Source organism: Carcharodon carcharias, chromosome 4 (assembly GCF_017639515.1).
Source record: "Carcharodon carcharias isolate sCarCar2 chromosome 4, sCarCar2.pri, whole genome shotgun sequence".
In the NCBI taxonomy this organism is placed as follows: Eukaryota; Metazoa; Chordata; class Chondrichthyes; order Lamniformes; family Lamnidae; genus Carcharodon; species Carcharodon carcharias.
Genome location: NC_054470.1, coordinates 79504209 through 79517914, shown reverse-complemented (window position 1 = coordinate 79517914; position 13706 = coordinate 79504209).

The window sequence follows — 13706 nt, the reverse complement described above, 5'->3', positions numbered from 1 at the left end:
GCAGGCTCTTTGTCTCTCTCTCTCTCATAGACACGCACGCTCTGTCTCTCTGTCACAGGCTCGCACGCTCTATTCTCTCTCACAGACACGCATGCTTTGTCTCTCTCTCACAGACAGGCATGCTCTGTCTCTCTCTCTCACACACACAGATGCGTGAGCTCTGTCTCTCATACATACGCATGCTCGGTCTGTCTCTGTCTCACACACACACACACGCACACACTGTCACTCCCTTTCTCACAGACACACAAGCTCTGTCTTCTCTCACCGACATGCATGCTCACTCTCTCTCTCACAGACAGGCATGCTCTGTCTCTCTCTCTCACACACACACACGCGCATGCTCTTTCTCTCATACATACAAATGCTCTGTCCGTCTCTCTCACACGCGGGCATGCTCTACCTCTCTCTGTCTCACACTTATACATGCACGCTCTGTCTCTCTCACTCTCACACAGATATACGCACGCTCAGTTTCTCTCTCACAGAAAGGCACGCCCTGTCTGTCTCTCACACGCACACACACGCTCATGCTCAGTCTCTCATACATATGCATGATCTGTCTGTCTCTCTCTCACACACGCAGGCTCACTTTGTCTCTCTCACACACACACACACGCTCTGTCTCTCTCTCACAGACACGCACGCTCTGTCTCTATTTCACAGACATGCATGCTCTGTCTCTCTCTCACAGACAGGCACGGTCTGTCTCTCTCTCTCACACACACAGACGCGCAAGCTCTGTCTCTCATACATACGCATGTTCTGTCTGTCTCTGTCTCACACACGCACACACTGTCACTCCCTTTCTCACAGACACGCACGCTCTGTCTTCTCTCACCGACCTGCATGCTCTGTCTCTCTCTCACAGACAGGCACGCTCTGTCTCTCTCTCTCACACCCACACACACGCATGCTCTGTCTCTCATACATACGCATGCCCTGTTTGTCTCTCTCACACGCGGTCATGCTCTACCTCTCTCTGTCTCATACATATACATGCATGCTCTGTCTCTTTCCCTCTCACACAGATATACGCACGCTCAGTTTCTCTCTCACAGAAAGGCACGCCCTGTCTGTCTCTGACACGCACACACACGCGTATGCTCTGTCTCTCATACATACGCAGGATCTGTCTGTCTCTCTCTCACACACGCAGGCTCACTTTGTTTCTCTCACACACATGCACGCTCTGTATCTCTCTCACAGGCATGCATGCTCAGTCTCTCTCTCACCCACATGCACGCTCTGTCTCTCTCTCACAGACACGCACGCTCCGTCTCTCTCTCACAGACACGCATGCTGTCTCTCTCTCTCTCTCACAGACACGCACGCGTTATCTCTCTCACAGACACGCCCGCTCTGTCTCACTCCCACACACACGCACGATCTGTCTCTCTCTCTCTCACAGAAACGCACGCTCAGTCTCTCTCTCGCCACACGCACGCTCAGTCTCTCTCTCGCAGACACGCACGCTCAGTCTCTATCTCACAGACATGCATGCTCAGTCTCGCTCTCACAGTCACGCATGCTCAGTCTCTCTCTCACATACATGCATGTTTTGTCTGACTCTCACACACATGCACGCTCTGTCTCGCTCTCTCACACTCAGGCACGATCTGTCTCTCTCTCTCACACAAAGGCACGCTCTGTCTCTCTCTATCACACACAGGCATGCTCTGTCTCTCTCTCACACAAACACACACACGCATGCTCTGTCTCTCATACATACGCTTGCTCTGTCTGTCTCTATCTCACACACACCCACGCATGCTCTGTCACTCTCTCTCTCACAGACACGCATGCTCTGTCTCTCTCACTGACACACACGCTCTGTCTCTCTATCACAGACACGCACACTCTGTCTCTCTCTCACAGACACGCACGCTCTGTCTCTCTCTCTTTCACTGACACGCACGCTCTCTCTCTCTCTCACAGACACGCACGCTCAGTCTCTCTCTCACAGACACGCATGCTCAGTCTCTCTCTCTCTCAGACAGGCACACCATGTCCCTCTCTCACACACAAAGGCAAGCTCTGTCTCTCTCTCACATACAGGCATGTTCTGTCTCTCTCTCTCACACACACACTCGCGCATGCTCTGTCTATCATACATACGCATGCTCTTTCTGTCTCTCTCTCACAAACACAGGCTCTGTCTCTCTTTCTCTCACATGCGGGCATGCTCTACCTCTCTCTCTCTCACACATATACATGCACGCACTTTCGCTCTCTCTCTCACACAGATACATGCACGCTCAGTTTCTCTCTCACAGAACGGGACGCCCTGTCTGTCTCTCACACACAAAAAAATGCACATTATCTGTGTCTCGTACATACGCATGCTCTGTCTGTCTCTCTGTCACACACACAGGCTCACTTTGTCTCTCCCACTCACAAGCACGCTCTGTATCTCTCTCACAGGCACGCACGCTCAGTCTCTCTCTCACCGACATGCACGCTCTGTCTCTCTCTCACAAACACGCATGCTCTGTCTCTCTCACACAGACACACAAGCTCTGTCTCTCTCTCACAGACACGCACGCGCTATCTCTCTCTCACAGACACACACGCTCGGTCTGTCTCTCACAGACACGCACACTCAGTCTCTCTCTCACAGACACGCACGCGCTGTCGCTCTCTCTCACAGACACGCCGCTCTGTCTCTCTCTCACAGACACGCATGCTCAGTCGCTCTCTCACAGACAGGCACTCCCTTTCTGTCACTCACACACATGCATGCTCTGTCTCCCTCTCTCACAGACAGGCATACTTTGTCTCTCTCTCCCAAACACACACACGCGCATGCTCTGTGTCTCATACATACGCATGCTCTGCCGGTCTCTCTCTCCCACACGCAGGCTGATTTTGTCTCTCTCACACAAAAGCACGCACTGTCTCTCTCTCACACACGCGGACATGCTCGGTCTCTCTCTCTCTCACACATAAACACGCACGCTCTGTCTCTCTCTCACAAAGACACAAGCACGCTCTGTCTCTCTCACACACACACACGCAGGCTCTGTCTCTCTCTAAACCACACAGACGCATGCTCTGGTCTCTCTCACTTACAGAAACGCACGCCCTGTCTCTGTCTCACAGACATGCATGCTCAGTCTCTCTCTCACAGACATGCACGCCCTGTCTGTCTCTCACACACATGCACGCTCTGTCTCGCGGTCTCTCACACACAGGCATGCTCTGTCTCTCTCTGTCACACACAGGCACGCTCTGTCTCACTCTCTCACACACACAGACGCGCATGCTCTGTCTCTCATACATACTCATGCTCTGTCTGTCTCTCTCTCACACACACACATGCACGCTCTGTCACTTTCTCTCCCACAGACAGGCACACTCTGTCTCTCTCTCACCGACGTGCACGCTCTGTCTCTATCTCACAGGCATGCACGCCCTGTCTCTCTCTCACAGACACGCACGCGCTATCTCTCTCTCACAGACACGCACGCTCTCTCTCTCTCTCACACACACGCAGGCTTTTTGCCTCTCTCTCTCATAGACACGCACGCTCTGTCTCTCTCACAGACAGGCACGCTCTGTCTCTCTCACACACACACATGTGCAAGCTCTGTCTCTCATACATACGCATGCTCGTTCTGTCTCTGTCTCACACACACACACGCACACACTGTCACTCCCTTTCTCACAGACACACAAGCTCTTGTCTTCTCTCACCGACATACTTGCTCACTCTCTCTCTCACAGACAGGCATGCTCTGTCTCTCTCACACACACACACGCGCATGCTCTGTCTCTCATACATACAAATGCTCTGTCTGTCTCTCTCACACGCGGGCATGCTCTACCTCTCTCTCTCTCACACATATACATGCACGCTCTGTCTCTCTCACTCTCACACAGATATACGCACGCTCAGTTTCTCTCTCACAGAAAGGCATGCCCTGTCTGTCTCTCACATGCACACACACGCTCATGCTCAGTCTCTCATACATACACATGATCTGTCTGTCTCTCTCTCACACACGCAGGCTCACTTTGTATCTCTCACACAAACACACACGCTCTCTCTCTCTCTCACACACACGCAGGCTCTTTGTCTCTCTCTCTCTCATAGACACGCACGCTCTGTCTCTCTGTCACAGACACGCATGCTCTATTCTCTCTCACAGACACACAAGCTATGTCTCTCATACATACGCATGCTCTGTCTGTCTCTGTCTCACACACGCACACACTGTCACTCCCTTTCTCACAGACACGCACGCTCTGTCTTCTCTCACCAACATGCATGCTCTGTCTCTCTCTCACAGACAGGCACGCTCTGTCTCTCTCTCTCACACACACACACACGCATGCTCTGTCTCTCATAGATACGCATGCCCTGTCTGTCTCTCTCACACGCGGGCATGCTCTACCTCTCTCTGTCTCATACATATACATGCATGCTCTGTCTCTATCCCTCTCACACAGATATACGCACGCTCAGTTTCTCTCTCACAGAAAGGCACGCCCTGTCTGTCTCTGACACGCACACACACGCGTATGCTCTGTCTCTCATACATAAGCAGGATCTGTCTGTCTCTCTCTCACACACGCAGGCTCGCTTTGTCTCTCTCACACACATGCACGCTCTGTATCTCTCTCACAGGCATGCATGCTCAGTCTCTCTCTCACCGACATGCACGCTCTGTCTCTCTCTCACAGCAATGCACGCTTTGTCTCTCTCTCACAGACACGCACTCGCTGTCTCTCCATCGCAGACACGCACGCTCAGTCTCTCTCTCACAGACACGCACGCTCAGTCTCTCTCTCACATACATGCACGTTCTGTCTGACTCTCACACACAGGCACGTTCTGTCTCGCTCTCTCACACACAGGCATGATCTGTCTCTCTCTCTCACACACAGGCACATCCTGTCTCTCTCTATCACACACATGCACGCTCTGTCTTTCTCTCTCATACACAGACACGCGCATGCTCTGTCTCTCATACATAAGCATGCTCTGTCTGTCTCTCTCACACGCACACACATGCACGCTCTGTCACTCTCTCTCACAAAGACATGCACGCTCTGCCTCTCTCTCACTGACGTGCACGCTCTGTCTCTCTCTCTTTCACAGACTCGCACGCACTGTTTCTCTCTCACAGACATGCACGCACAGTCTCTCTCTCACAGAAACGCATGCTCAGTCTCTCTCTCACAGACACGCACGCTCAGTCACTCTCTCACAGACACGCACGCTCAGTCTCTCTCTCTCAGACAGGCACACCATGTCTCTCTCTCACACACATGCACACTCTGTCTCTGTCTCTCACAAAAAGGCACGCTCTGTCTCTCTCTCACATACAAGCACGCTCTGTCTCTCTCTCTCACATACAGGCATGTTCTGTCTCTCTCTCTGACACACGCGCATGCTCTGTCTATCATACATACGCATGCGCTGTCTGTCTCTCTCTCACAAACGCAGTCTCTGTCTCTCTCTCTCACACGCGGGCATTCTTTACCTCTCTCTCTCTCACGCATATACATGCACGCCCTGTCTCTCTCTCTCTCACACAGATACACGCACGCTCAGTTTCTCTCTCACAGAAAGCGACGCCCTGTCTGTCTCTCACACACACACACACACACGCGCATGCTCTGTCTCTCATACATACACATGCTCTGTCTGTCTCTCTCTCACACACACGCATGCACGCTCTGTCACTCTCTCACACAGACATGCATGCTCTGTCTCTCTCTCACAGACATGCACACTCTGTCGCTCTCTCACTAACACGCATGCTCTGTCACTCTCTCACTGACACGCACGCTCTGTCTCTCTCTTACAGACACGCACGCTCTGTATCTCTCTCACAGACATGCACGCTCAGACTCTATCTGACAGGCACGCAAGCTCTGTCTCTCTCTCACAGGCACGCACGCTCTGTATCTCTCTCACAGACAGGCACGCTCTTTCTCTCTCTCACACAGACTCAGGCTCATTGTCTCTCTCTCTCTCATAGACACGCACGCTCTGTCTTCTCTCACCGACATGCATGCTTTGTCTCTCTCTCACAGACAGCCAAGCTCTGTCTCTCTCTCTCACACACGCACACGCGCATGCTCTGTCTCTCATACACACACATGCTCTGTCTGTCTCTCTCACACGCGGGCATGCTCTACCTCTCTCTCTCTCACACATATACATGCACGCTCTCTCTCTCTCACTCTCACACAGATATACGCATGCTCAGTATCTCTCTCACAGAAAGGCACGCCCTGGCTGTCTCGCACTCGCACACACATGCACATGCTCTGTCTCTCATACATACGCATGATCTGTCTGTCTCTCTCTCACACACACAGCCTCACTTTGTCTCTCTCACAGACATGCACACTCAGTCTCTCTCTCTCAGACAGGCACACAATGTCTCTCTCACACACATGCACGCTCTGTCTCTCTCTCACACAAAGGCACGCTCTGTCTCTCTCTCACATACAGGCATGTTCTGTCTCCCTCTCTCACACACACACTCTGTCTCTCTCTCTCTCTCACACGCGGGCATGCTCTACCTCTCTCTCTCTCACGCATATACATGCACGCCCTGTCTCTCTCTCTCTCACACAGATACACACACGCTCAGATTCTCTCTCACAGAAAGGGAAGCCCTGTCTGTCTCTCACACACAAACACACGCGCATGCTCTGTCTCTCATACATACGCATGCTCTGTCTGTCTCTCTCTCACACACACACATGCACGCTCTGTCACTCTCTCTCACACAGACATGCACGCTTTGTCTCTCTCTCACCGATGTGCACGCTCTGTCTCTCTCTCACAGACACGCAGGCTCTGTCGCTCTCTCACAGACACGTAGGCTCTTTGTCTCTCTCTCTCTCATAGACACGCACGCTCTGTCTCTCTCTCACAGACACGCACGCTCTGTCTCTCTCTCACAGACAGGCATGCTCTGTCTCTCTCTCTCACACACACAGACGCGCAAGCTCTGTCTCTCATACATACGCATGCTCGGTCTGTCTCTGTCTCACACACACACACGCACATACAGTCACTCCCTTTCTCACAGACATGCACGCTCTGTCTTCTCTCACCGACATGCATGCTCACTCTCTCTGTCACAGACAGGCATGCTCAGTCACTCTCTCAAAGACACGCACGCTCTGTGTCTCTCTCACAGACACGCACGTGATATCTCTCTCTCACAGACACGCACACTCTTTCTCTCTCTCACACACACACAGGCTCTTTGTCTCTCTCTCTCTCATAGACACACATGCTCTGTCTCTCTCTCACAGACACGCACGCTGTGTCTCTCTCTCACAGACACGCACGCTCTGTCTCTCTCTCACAGACACACACGCGTTATCTCTCTCTCACAGACATGCACGCTCTGTCTCTCTCTCACACACAAGCACTCTCTGGCTCTCTCTATCTCACAGACACGCAGGCTTTGTCTCTCTTTCACAGACAAGCACGCTCTGTCCCTCTCTCGCAGACATGCACGCTCAGTTTCTCTCTCACAGACACGCATGCTCAGTCTCTCTCTCAAAGACACGCACTCTCTGTGTCTCTCTCACAGACACGCACGTGATATCTCTCTCTCAGAGACACGCACACTCTTTCTCTCTCTCACACACACACAGGCTCTTTGTCTCTCTCTCTCATAGACACACATGCTCTGTCTCTCTCTCACAGACACGCACGCTCTGTCTCTCTCTCACAGACACGCATGCTCTGTCTCTCTCTCACAGACAGGCACATTGTGTCTCGCACTCTCACACACACAGACGCGCAAGCTCTGTCTCTCAAACATATGCATGCTTTGTCTGTCTCTGTCTCACACACGCACACACTGTCACTCCCTTTCTCACAGACATGCACGCTCTGTCTTCTCTCACCGATATGCACGCTCTGTCTATCTCTCACAGACAGGCATGCTCCGTCTCTCTCTCTCACAGACACGCACGCTATGTCTCTCTCTCACAGACACGCACGCTCTGTCGCTCTCTCACAGACACACACGCGTTATCTCTCTCTCACAGAAACGCACGCTTTGTCTCTCTCTCACAGACAAGCACGCTCTGTCTCTCTCTCGCAGACACACACGCTCAGTCTCTCTCTCACAAAAAGGCACGCTCAGTCTCTCTCTCAAAGACACACATGCTCAGTTTCTCTCTTACAGACACGCACGCTGAGTCTCTCTCTCACAGACATGCACGTTCTGTCTGACTCTCACACACATGCACGCTCTGTCTCGCTCTCTCACACACAGGCATGATCTGTCTCTGTCTCTCACACACAGGCACGCTCTGTCTCTCTCTATCACACACAGGCACGCTCTGTCTCTCTCTCTCACACACACACGCGCATGCTCTGTCTCTCATACATACGCATGCGCTGTCTGTCTCTCTCTCACACACACACATGCAAGCTCTGCCACTCTCTCTCACACAGACATGTACGATCTGTCTCTCTCTCACCGACGTGCATGCTCTTTCTCTCTCTCACAGACAAGCACGCTCTGTCTCTCTCTCACAGACACGCACGCTCAGTCTCTCTCTCTCAGACAGGCACACCATGTCTCTCTCTCACACACATGCACACTCTGTCTCTCTCTTTCACAAAAAGGCACGCTCTGTCTCTCTCTCTCACATACAAGCACGCTCTGTCTCTCTCTCTCACATACAGGCATGTTCTGTCTCTCTCTCACACACACACGCGCATGCTCTGTCTATCATACATACGCATGCGCTGACTGTCTCTCTCTCACAAACACAGTCTCTGTCTCTCTCTCTCACACGCGGGCATTCTTTACCTCTCTCTCTCTCACGCATATACATGCACGCCCTGTCTCTCTCTCTCTCTCACAGAAAGCGACGCCCTGTCTGTCTCTCACACACACACACACACACGCGCATGCTCTGTCTCTCATACATACGCATGCACTGTCTGTCTCTCTCTCACACACACGCATGCACGCTCTGTCACTCTCTCACACAGACATGCACGCTCTGTCTCTCTCTCACCGACTTACACGCTCTGTCTCTCTCTCACAGACATGCAGCTCTGTCGCTCTCTCACTGACACGCATGCTCTGTCACTCTCTCACTGACACGCACGCTCTGTCTCTCTCTCACAGACACGCATGCTCTGTGTCTCTCTCACAGACATGCACGCTCAGTCTCTATCTCACAGGCACGCAAGCTCTGTCTCTCTCTCACAGGCACGCACGCTCTGTATCTCTCTCACAGACACGCACACTCTTTCTCTCTCTCACACACACGCTGGCTCTTTGTCTCTCTCTCTCTCATAGACACGCATGCTCTGTCTTCTCTCACCGACATGCATGCTCTGTCTCTCTCTCGCAGACAGCCATGCTCTGTCTCTCTCTCTCACACACACACACGCGCATGCTCTGTCTCTCATACATACACATGCTCTGTCTGTCTCTCTCACACGCGGGCATGCTCTACCTCTCTCTCTCTCACACATATACATGCACGCTCTGTCTCTCTCACTCTCACACAGATATACGCACGCTCAGTTTCTCTCTCACAGAAAGACACGCCCTGTCTGTCTTGCACTCGCACACACTTGCACATGCTCTGTCTCTCATACATACGCATGATCTGTCTGTCTCTCTCTCACACACACAGGCTCACTTTGTCTCTCTCACAGACACGCACACTCAGTCTCTCTCTCTCAGACAGGCACACAATGTCTCTCTCTCACACACATGCACGCTCTGTCTCTCTCTCTCACACAAAGGCACGCTCTGTCTCTCTCTCACATACAGGCATGTTCTGTCTCCCTCTCTCACACACATGCACGCGCATGCTCTGTCTATCATACATACGCATGCTCTGTCTGTCTCTCTCTCACAAACGCAGGGTCTGTCTCTCTCTCTCACACGCGGGCATGCTCTACCTCTCTCTCTCTCACGCATATACATGCACGCCCTGTCTCTCTCTCTCTCACACAGATACACGCACGCTCAGTTTCTCTCTCACAGAAAGGGAAGCCCTGTCTGTCTCTCACACACAAACACACGCGCATGCTCTGTCTCTCATACATACGCATGCTCTGTCTGTCTCTCTCTCTCACACACACACATGCACGCTCTGTCACTCTCTCTCACACAGACATGCACGCTTTGTCTCTCTCTCACCGATGTGCATGCTCTGTCTCTCTCTCACAGGCACGCAGTCTGTCGCTCTCTCACAGACACGTTTGCTCTGTCACTCTCTCACAGACACGCAGGCTCTTTGTCTCTCTCTCTCTCATAGACACGCACGCTCTGTCTCTCTCTCACAGACACGCACGCTCTGTCTCTCTCTCACAGACAGGCATGCTCTGTCTCTCTCTCTCACACACATAGACGCGCAAGCCATGTCTCTCATACATACGCATGCTCGGTCTTTCTCTGTCTCACACACACACACGCACACACTGTCACTCCCTTTCTCACAGACACGCACGCTCTGTCTTCTCTCATCGACATGCATGCTCAGTCTCTCTCTCACAGACAGGCATGCTCTGTCTCTCTCTCTCACACACAAACACGGGCATGCTCTGTCTCTCATACATACACATGCTCTGTCTGTCTCTGCCACACGCGGGCATGCTCTACCTCTCTCTCTCTCACACATATACATGCACGCTCTGTCTCTCTCACTCTCACACAGATATAAGCACGCTCAGTTTCTCTCTCACAGAAAGGCACGCCCTGTCTGTCTCTGACACGCACACACACGCGTATGCTCTGTCTCACATGCATACGCAGGATCTGTCTGTCTCTCTCTCACACACACAGGCTCACTTTGTCTCTCTCACACACACGCACGCTCTGTAACTATCTCACAGGCCCGCACGCTCAGTCTCTATCTCACCGACATGCACGCTCTGTCTCTCTCTCACAGACACACATGCTCCGTCTCTCTCTCACAGACACGCACGCTGTGTCTCTCTCTCACAGACACGCACGCTTTGTCGCTCTCTCACAGACACACACGCGTTATCTCTCTCTCACAGACATGCACGCTCTGTCTCTCTCTCACACACACGCACGCTCTGGCTCTCTCTATCTCACAGACACGCAGGCTTTGTCTCTCTTTCACAGACAAGCACGCTCTGTCTCTCTCTCGCAGACACGCATGCTTTGTCTCTCTCTCACAGACAGGCATGCTCTGTCTCTCTCTCTCACACACACAGATGCGTGAGCTCTGTCTCTCATACATACGCATGCTCGGTCTGTCTCTGTCTCACACACACACACACGCACACACTGTCACTCCCTTTCTCACAGACACACAAGCTCTGTCTTCTCTCACCGACATGCATGCTCACTCTCTCTCTCACAGACAGGCATGCTCAGTCACTCTCTCAAAGACACGCACGCTCTGTGTCTCTCTCACAGACACGCACGTGATATCTCTCTCTCACAGACACGCACACTCTTTCTCTCTCTCACACACACACAGGCTCTTTGTCTCTCTCTCTCTCATAGACACACATGCTCTGTCTCTCTCTCACAGACACGCACGCTGTGTCTCTCTCTCACAGACACGCACGCTCTGTCTCTCTCTCACAGACACACACGCGTTATCTCTCTCTCACAGACATGCACGCTCTGTCTCTCTCTCACACACAAGCACTCTCTGGCTCTCTCTATCTCACAGACACGCAGGCTTTGTCTCTCTTTCACAGACAAGCACGCTCTGTCCCTCTCTCGCAGACATGCACGCTCAGTTTCTCTCTCACAGACATGCATGCTCAGTCTCTCTCTCAAAGACACGCACTCTCTGTGTCTCTCTCACAGACACGCACGTGATATCTCTCTCTCAGAGACACGCACACTCTTTCTCTCTCTCACACACACACAGGCTCTTTGTCTCTCTCTCTCATAGACACACATGCTCTGTCTCTCTCTCACAGACACGCACGCTCTGTCTCTCTCTCACAGACACGCATGCTCTGTCTCTCTCTCACAGACAGGCACATTGTGTCTCGCACTCTCACACACACAGACGCGCAAGCTCTGTCTCTCAAACATATGCATGCTTTGTCTGTCTCTGTCTCACACACGCACACACTGTCACTCCCTTTCTCACAGACATGCACGCTCTGTCTTCTCTCACCGATATGCATGCTCTGTCTATCTCTCACAGACAGGCATGCTCCGTCTCTCTCTCTCACAGACACGCACGCTATGTCTCTCTCTCACAGACACGCACGCTCTGTCGCTCTCTCACAGACACACACGCGTTATCTCTCTCTCACAGAAACGCACGCTTTGTCTCTCTCTCACAGACAAGCACGCTCTGTCTCTCTCTCGCAGACACACACGCTCAGTCTCTCTCTCACAAAAAGGCACGCTCAGTCTCTCTCTCAAAGACACACATGCTCAGTTTCTCTCTTACAGACACGCACGCTGAGTCTCTCTCTCACAGACATGCACGTTCTGTCTGACTCTCACACACATGCACGCTCTGTCTCGCTCTCTCACACACAGGCATGATCTGTCTCTGTCTCTCACACACAGGCACGCTCTGTCTCTCTCTATCACACACAGGCACGCTCTGTCTCTCTCTCTCACACACACACGCGCATGCTCTGTCTCTCATACATACGCATGCGCTGTCTGTCTCTCTCTCACACACACACATGCAAGCTCTGCCACTCTCTCTCACACAGACATGTACGATCTGTCTCTCTCTCACCGACGTGCATGCTCTTTCTCTCTCTCACAGACAAGCACGCTCTGTCTCTCTCTCACAGACACGCACGCTCAGTCTCTCTCTCTCAGACAGGCACACCATGTCTCTCTCTCACACACATGCACACTCTGTCTCTCTCTTTCACAAAAAGGCACGCTCTGTCTCTCTCTCTCACATACAAGCACGCTCTGTCTCTCTCTCTCACATACAGGCATGTTCTGTCTCTCTCTCACACACACACGCGCATGCTCTGTCTATCATACATACGCATGCGCTGACTGTCTCTCTCTCACAAACACAGTCTCTGTCTCTCTCTCTCACACGCGGGCATTCTTTACCTCTCTCTCTCTCACGCATATACATGCACGCCCTGTCTCTCTCTCTCTCTCACAGAAAGCGACGCCCTGTCTGTCTCTCACACACACACACACACACGCGCATGCTCTGTCTCTCATACATACGCATGCACTGTCTGTCTCTCTCTCACACACACGCATGCACGCTCTGTCACTCTCTCACACAGACATGCACGCTCTGTCTCTCTCTCACCGACTTACACGCTCTGTCTCTCTCTCACAGACATGCAGCTCTGTCGCTCTCTCACTGACACGCATGCTCTGTCACTCTCTCACTGACACGCACGCTCTGTCTCTCTCTCACAGACACGCATGCTCTGTGTCTCTCTCACAGACATGCACGCTCAGTCTCTATCTCACAGGCACGCAAGCTCTGTCTCTCTCTCACAGGCACGCACGCTCTGTATCTCTCTCACAGACACGCACACTCTTTCTCTCTCTCACACACACGCTGGCTCTTTGTCTCTCTCTCTCTCATAGACACGCATGCTCTGTCTTCTCTCACCGACATGCATGCTCTGTCTCTCTCTCACAGACAGCCATGCTCTGTCTCTCTCTCTCACACACACACACGCGCATGCTCTGTCTCTCATACATACACATGCTCTGTCTGTCTCTCTCACACGCGGGCATGCTCTACCTCTC